Source organism: Aotus nancymaae, unplaced genomic scaffold (genome assembly GCF_030222135.1).
Source record: "Aotus nancymaae isolate 86718 unplaced genomic scaffold, 86718_ANA_hifiasm-v0.15.2.pri h1tg000006l, whole genome shotgun sequence".
Lineage (NCBI taxonomy): Eukaryota > Metazoa > Chordata > Mammalia > Primates > Aotidae > Aotus > Aotus nancymaae.
In genome coordinates this window covers 52,280,002-52,288,430 of record NW_026988417.1, presented here as the reverse complement: position 1 = coordinate 52,288,430, position 8,429 = coordinate 52,280,002, and positions in this window count along the sequence as shown.

Here is an 8,429-nt window from a genome sequence, read left to right as displayed (position 1 = left end):
ACACGCCCCCTCCGACGCCCGCGCGCTTGGCCGCTAGGCGCGCCCCGCCCCTCGACCAAGCCGGGAGTGCCCCAGTCTCCAGCCCGCCTGGGGGCGCGTCTAGGGGGAGCCACCGGTAATCCTCACAGCCCCTCACTCCTGCCCTTAGGTCAGAAAAGAGGCGGGGCCCCACTCCCTTTCTCGATTTCTTTTACAAACAAACAACAAAGTTACCCCAAGCCCTGGCGTGCAAGCCTGAGAATAGAGCTGTTAAAAGAAGAATCCACAGGCTTTGACCGGTCTCTTCAGAGCTATTGTCACCGGCCTCTCAAGTCTAAAGCGCTCGAAGATACCCTTCAAATCTCTTCAAGTCTCTACCCATAGCTATCCTTGACTAATTAAGCTTCGTTTTAAGCGTCTGGGAGTTGGGAGTTCCGAGAAAACATTTCGGGAAGGAGGTTCTGGACTTAAAGTGAGTGTGAGGACTGAGGGGACAGATCCCTAGACGTGGCAGGTAACAAGTCATTGCTGAACCTGGAAAGCACGACTGCAGGGAAGGAATTACCCTCATATTACAGAGAGAAGAGAGGGTGGCGAGGACGGAGTGGCCGCCTGGTACCACGGTGTGTCGGAGTAACCGGGCTCACGTCTCCGAAGTGGGATAACCAAGCGGAATGCCTGGCCCATAGTCATGTGCTAACAAAAACAACAAAAAAAGAACAGAGAGAGTAATTCCACCCCCTTCTCACCTGAAATAGCTTCTCAGTCTGCCTTTGATACCTTCCTAAACGTCGGTCTTAAGTCACACCTGAGGTCGGGCGCGGTGGCTCACGCTTGTAATCCCAACATTTTGGGAGGCCGAGGCGGGCGGATCACGAGGTCAGGAGATCGAGACCATCTTGGCTAACACGGTGAAACCTCGTCTCTACTAAAAATACAAAAATTAGCCGGGTGTGGTGGCACGCGCCTGTAGTCCCAGCTACTTGGGAGGCTGAGGCGGGAGAATCGCTTGAACGCGGGAGACGGAGGTTGCGGTGAGCCGAGATTGTGCCACTGAACTCCAGCCTGGGCGACAGAGAGACTCCGTCTCAAAATAACAACAACAACAACAACAAAAACACAACTGTCCTCAGAAGCATAATGACTCCCCATGACTACAAACTTAAAGCTTAAACTCCTTAGTGTGACGTTCAAGGCCGTACTACTTAACCTGACCTAGATAAGTGAGACTATTGCTGATATTACAACATAAGTAGCAAGTGCTATGGGGGTTTGTCAATAGGGAGATGGATCCCAAGAGGTTCTAGAAACTTCACAGTAGATGTATTCAGTCTGACCTTGGAGAATGAGGAAACTTTCAACAGGTGGAAAGTAGGGCAAGGAACATTATACACAGTGAAAAGGGCAAACTCAAAATCCCAAAGCAGTTGTTAAGACATTCCAGCTTCTCCTCAGGGTACCTCACTTCCTTCTCTTTGAAGTCCCTTTATTTGTTTCTCTTAGGGCAGGGCTTCCAGACTCCTCATTTCCTGGTATACAATACCCACATAGGACCTCTGTTTCCCTCTATCTGGACAATATATTATAATTAAAACAGCTTCCAATCCAAGATGGGATAAAGACCATAAGTTGCTGGGCCACCAAAAGTGAGGCAATTTCTTTTTTCTTTTCTTTTTTTTTTTTTTTCGAGATGGAGTCTCGCTCTGTTGCCCAGGCTGGAGTGCAATGGTGCAATCTTGGCTCACTGCAACCTCTGCCTCGGGGTTCAAGCAATTCTCCTGTCTCAACCTCTTCTCCTGTCTCAACCTCCTAAGTAGCTGGGACCACAGCTGCATACCACCACGCCCAGCTAGTAGAGACGGGGTTTCACCACGTTGGACAGACTGGTCTCAAACTCCTGACCTCAGGTGATCCACCCACCTTGGCCTCCCAAAGTGCTGGAATTACAGGCATGAGCCATCGTGCTTGGCAGCAATTTCAAATGTAAGACCTCTCCATGAATCAAACCTGAAAAGTATTCATTGAACCAAAGAGAGGAAGAAGGGAGGGAGAGAGGGAATGAGAGAAGGGAGGGAGGGAGGAAAGAAAGATTAACATTTTTAGGACTGGTATAAATTTATTTATATATATTTTATTTGTTTAATGAGAATCGAATTTGAGATCATATGACTTTTTTAGTTGTTGTAGCCCAGGGTACAATTCAGGCCTCTACCAGGGTTGTCAGAGATAAATTGTTTTCTTTCCCTTTCTTATGTCCAAAAAAGCAAAAATGAAGTATCTCTTGTTAAACTTACTAAATAAACGTCCTTCATTTCCTCAATCTGACTGCTTACTGGAAATGCCTTATTAATTGCAAATTTATTCCCACATATTGTGATGCAAATAGAAGAATGGCAATGGGCAGCTGCATTCATTCAAAATTAGCAGAGGCCCTTGTTCAAAGGATGGCATATTCAGAGTGACCTAAATTATCATGACATGAAGGCCACAGGTCAAATTCAAGGCCGAATTACAAATCAATAGAAAATTTCCTTGGGGGAAGCTGTTGCTATGAACTTGAATTCCTAATTGTTTTTCAAAAGGCTGTATTTTACTTTGCTGTATCCAAACTTTAGGATCTTCTGCAAGAGAAAAACATTTGAAATGAGAATGAGTTCTGCTTTTCTTATATGTTTTTTCTGCATACTTAACTCATCAATATTTTTATTTTAATTATCATATGTTCTTAATAATATTTTTCTTTAGAGATTTCTTTCTTTCTTTCTTTCTTTTTTTTGTTTTTTGAGACAGAGTCTCCATCAGTCATCCAGGCTGGAGTATAGTGGCACAATCTTCTCTCACTGCAACCTCCGCCTCCCGGGTTCAAGTGATTCTCCTGCCTCAGCCTCCCAAGTAGCTGGGATTACAGGCACATGCCACCACACTCAGCTAATTTTTGTATTTGTAGTAGAGACAGGGTTTCACCATGTTGGTCAAATTGGTCTCAAACTCCTGACCTTGTGATCCACCCGCCTCAGACTCCCAAAGTGCTGGGATTACAGGCGTGAGCCTCTGTGCCCAGCCTTTTTTTTTTTTTTTTTTTAGGACAAAGTTTTGCTGGGCGCAGTGGCTCACGCCTGTAATCCTAGCACTTTGGGAGGCCAAGGTGGGTGGATCATCTGAGGTCAGGAGTTCAAGACCAGCCTGGCCATCATGGTGAAACCCCATCTTTTTTTTTTCAAATAAAATAAAAAATAAGAATAGTAATAAAAAGAAAAAAAAAAGACAAAGGTTTACTCTTGTTGCCCAGGCTGGAGTGCAATGGCATGCTGTCAGCTCATGGCAACCTCCCCTTCCCGGGTTCAAGCAATTCTCCTGCCTCAGTCTCCCGAGTAGCTGGGATTACAGGCATGCACTACCATACCCAGCTAATTTTGTATTTTTAGTAAAGACGGGGTTTCTCCATGTTGGTCAGATTGGTCTTGAAGTCCTGAATTCAGGTGATCCACCTGCTTCGGCCTCCCAAAGTGCTGGGATTACAGGCATGAGCCACCACACCTAGCCAAATATATATATATATATTTTTTGAGACGGAGTTTTGCTCTTGTTACCCAGGCTGGAGTGCAATGGCGCAATCTCAGCTCACCGCAACCTCCGCCTCCTGGGTTCAAGCAATTCTTCTGCCTCAGCCTCCCAAGTAGCTGGGACTACAGGCGTTCGCCACCACGCCCAGCTAATTTTTGTATTTTTTAGTAGAGACGGGGTTTCACCTTGTTGACCAGGATGGTCTTGATCTCTTGACCTCGTGATTCACCCACCTCGGCCTCCCAAAGTGCTGGGATTATAGGTGTGAGCCACCACGCCCGGCCCCAAATATATATTTTTTAAAGTTCAGTATATCTGGTCTCCCTAGTTGCTTCTCTGTATTTCTCCTTTGCCTTCTGTAGAGACCCACCAACAGGACCTGAGCTACATTGGCTTCAAAATTGACAGTATCTGAAGACAGACTGATTAAAGGCCTGGTCTAGTTCTGTTTGATTGTTTGATGCAGCATCGTCGACCCTTTTTTTTTTTTTTTTTTTGAGAGAGAGTCTCGCCCCATCACCCAGGCTAGAGTACAGTGGCTGGATCTTGGCTCACTGCAACCTCTGCCTCCTGGGTTCAAGCAATTCTCCTGTCTCAGCCTCCCGAGCAGCCTCCCTGGCACATGCCACAATGCCCAGCTAATTTTTGTATTTTATTAGGGATTGGGTTTCACCATGTTGGTCAGGCTAGTCTCAAACCCCTGACCTCAGGTGATCCACCTGCCTCAGCCTCCCAAAGTGCTGGGATTACAGGCGTAAGCCACCACATCTAACCAGCATCATCCACTCTTGCTGCCAGTTGGACTCTGACCTCTTGTTCTGGTTCTGATAACTGGAATAGTGTACTATTCATTATAGGCATCTACAGCTTGAGCCAGGGAGGTGTTCCCTACATGCTGAGGAGGGAAGGAGGTAAACAAGGGAACTTGAGACTTGAGCTGGGCTCCTTCCTGTTGTCTTTTGGAGCCTAGATCCCTTCAGTCACTCTGGCCTTGAACCGTGGCTATTCTAACTCAGATCCATCACTTTGCTTGCTGTTCCTCTTTTAAAAGACTATCCAGAACCACTCAGGTGCTGTGGCTCACTCCTGTAATCCTGGTACTTTGGGAGGCCGAGGTGGGCCAATGACCTGAGGTCGGAAGTTCGAGACCAGCCTGACCAACATGGAGAAACCCTATCTCTACTAAAAATACAAAATTAGCCAAGCATGGTGGCACATGCCTGTAATCCCAGCTACTCAGGAGGCTGAGGCAGGAGAATCACTTGAACCCAGGAGGCACAGGTTGCAGTAAGCCGAGATCGCACCATTGCACTCCAACCTGGGCAACAAGAGTGAAACTCCTTTAAAAAATAAAATAAAATAAAATAAAGAAAGACTATCCAGGACCTCTCTGTCACTGCTGCTCATCACTTCCCCTCCTTGATACAAATGTCATTTTCTCAGTGACCACACTATTTAAAATTATAACTCTCTCCATTTTCATCCAATCCTAATGCCCTTGTCTGCTGTTTCTGTCTCTAGCATCTATTACCAACATGCTGGGTATTATTTATTTACCCTACTATTGTTTCTCTTCCTTCACTGGAACTTAAGCTCCAGAAAGGCAGAGATATTTCTTTATCCCCAGCACCTATAACTTAGCAGTTGCTCAACAAATATTAGTTAGATAAATGGTTACAGGATCCTAGCTTGGTATCAGTCTCTCAAAGTGGGGACCCTCCTTACCCATGTTGGTACTTGCTCTTCAGTACCCATCACCAGTACCCACCACAGTCTTCCCTCACACCAAATGTGAGCCTGCCTCCTTGAATCTCCCTAATAACTACTGTTACATAAATAAATAAATGCTTCCTGGATCCCAGCACTTTGGGAGGTCTTCGGGTTCTACCCTCCTGATGAAAATCTCCCTGCCTGCTCTTCTGCATATCATATTCCTATCACATTCCTGGTTTCACACAACAGTCTGTAGTTGGATTTTCCTTGGTGATCATTAACAATCTGTTTCAACCTTAGGTGTATCCTCTTTAGGCAGGAGACTCGCTTGAACCTGGGAGGTGGAGGTTGCAGTAAGCCCAGATCACGCCACTGCACTCCAGCCTGGGGACAGAGTGAGACTCTGTCTCAAAAAAAAAAAAAAAATGGAGACAGGCCTACAAGCTTTTGGCTTGTCCAGGTTTGCACAACTAGTGAGGGCACAGATGGAGGTAGGACCCATGACTCAATTCCAGCCAATTCAGTGCTCTTTCCATGTCTCTCAGACACTTTGTCTTCTTTCTGCTTTTCCCTGGCCCCATTCCCCAAAACATCTTTTAATCTTTGGAGCCCGATGGGCCACTACATGCAATGGCTTTAGAGATGTATGTATTTGAGGTAGGGGGACTTTTCAGATCTACAATTCCATAACTCTGAAGCCTACTTTTAATATAAGATTAATTACCTTCTGGGCTGGACACAGTGGCTCACGCCTACAATGCCAGCACTTTGTGAGGCCAAAGGGGGAAGATCACTTGAGCCCAAGAGTTCAAGACCAGCCTGGGCATCATAGTGAGACCTTGTCTCTACTAAAAATAGTTTTTAAAAAATAGCTGGTGTAGGCTGGGCATGGTGACTCACGCCTATAATCCCAGCACTTTGGGAGGCCAAGGCAGGAGGATCACGAGGTCAAGAGATCGAGACCATCGTGGTCAACATGGTGAAACCCCGTCTCTACTAAAAATGCAAAAATTAGCTGGGCATGGTGGTGCATGCCTGTAGTCCCAGCTACTCGGGAGGCTGAGGCAGGAGAATTGCTTGAACCCCTCAGCCTGGGTAACAAGAGCAAAACTCCATCTCAAAAAAAATAAATAAATAAAAGTAGCTGGTGTGGTGGGTTGTGTCTGTCGTCCCAGCTACTCGGGAGGCTGAGGTGGGAGGATTGTTTGAGTTCAGGAGATTGAGGCTGCAGTGAGCCATGATCACACCTCTGCACTCCAACTGGGTGACAGAGCAAGACCATGTCTCAAAAAAAAAAAAAAAAATGCATTACCTTCTGGCTAGGGAAGCAGAAGCCCTTATTGTCCTTCATGGCATTTAAAACACTGAAGAGCCAGCACTGACATGTTAATTTACAAAGCTAATCATCAATTTAGAGGAATATGGACTTGACTTGGAAGACAACTTCTGGTAGTCTTTCCTGGCTTCCCAAGGAGAGGTCAAAACCTTCCCACATGTGTTCCTAAAGTGGCATAAGTATATTCTTGTACCTATTTTCTTTCTCACCTGTCTGACAGGGTCTAGAGACAAGAAACTGTATTGTATGTTCTCAACATGCTAATATTCCTGACACAGTAAATAAAATCAAACTTCTGGCAAAGTGTATCAACCCTGACAAAGCTAAAATCAGGCACTGGTTTTATCCATAAATGTTTCCTAGATGAATGAACCTGTACATTTTCCTTGTTTGTCTAAAATTATCACTCAACCCACTAGAATGGCTAAAAGTTTTAAAAGCTAAATATAAAATGCAACAAGAAACCGGGTGTGGTGTCTCACACCTGCCATCCCAGCACTTTGGGAGGCCGAGGCAGGCGGATCATGAGGTCAGGAGTTCAAGACCAGCCTGGCCAAAATGCTGAAACCCCGTCTTTACTAAAAAATACAAAAAATTATAGGCCGAACGTGGTGGCTCATGCTTGTAATCCCAGCACTTTGGGAGGCCAAGGTAGGCGAATCACAAGGTCAGGAGTTTGAGACCAGCCAAGATGGTAACACCCCATCTCTATTAAAAATACAAAAATTAGCTGGGTGTGGTGGTGCATGCATATAATCCCAGCTACTTGGGAGGCTGAGGCAGGAGAATCGCTTGAACCTGGGAAGTGGAGGTTGCAGTGAGCCAAGACCACACCACTGTACTCTAGCCTGGGCAACAGAGCAAGATTCCGTCTCAAAAAATCTCTATATATACAAAAATTATATATACAAAAATACAAAAAATTAGCCAGGCATAGTGGTGCGTGCCTATAGTCCCAGCTACTCAGGAGGCTGAGGCAGGAGAATCACTTGAACTTGGGAGGTGGAGGTTGCAGTGAGCTGAGATCGTGCCACTGCACTCCAGCTTGGTCAACAGAGTGAGACTTGGTCTCAAAAAAAAGCAACAAGGGCTGAGCACTTTGGGAGGCCAAGGAGGGCAGATCACTTGAGGTCAGGAGTTCAAGACCAACCTGGCCAACATGGTAAAACCCTGTCTCTATCAAAAATACAAAAAAAATTAGCCAGGTGTGGTGGTGTGCACCTGTGGTCTCAGCTACTTGGGAGGCTGAGGTGGGAGGATAGCTTGAGTCTGGGAGGTGGAAGTTACAGCAAGCTGAGATTGCAACACAGCCCTCCAGCCAGGGTGACAGAGTGAGACTCTATTATCAAAAAAAAAAAAATTCGATAAGCATGCTAAGCAACTGGAAATCTCTCTCTCCCTCCTCTTCTCTCTTGAGACAGGATCTTGCTCTGTCACTCAGGCTGGAGTGCAGTGGTGTGATCTTGGCTTATTGAAACCTCCACCTCCTGGGATCAAGCAATCCTCCCACCTAGCCCCTCCCAAGTAGCTGGGACCAGAGGTGGGAACTACCACGCCCGGCTAATTTAAAATTTCTTTTTTGTAGAGACATGGTCTCACTGTTTTCCAGGCTGATCTTGAACTCCTGGGCTCAAGTGATGCTCCCATCTTGGCCTCCCAAAGTGCTGGGACTATAGGCATGAACCACCTGCCTGGCCTAAGACTCTCATATTGCTGATGGAAATGCAAACTGTTCTAACAATTTTGGAAATGCAGCACTTTTACAAATGTGAATTATCTTTTTTTTTTTTTTTTTTTTGAGACGGAGTTTCACTCTTGTTACCCAGGCTGGAGTGTG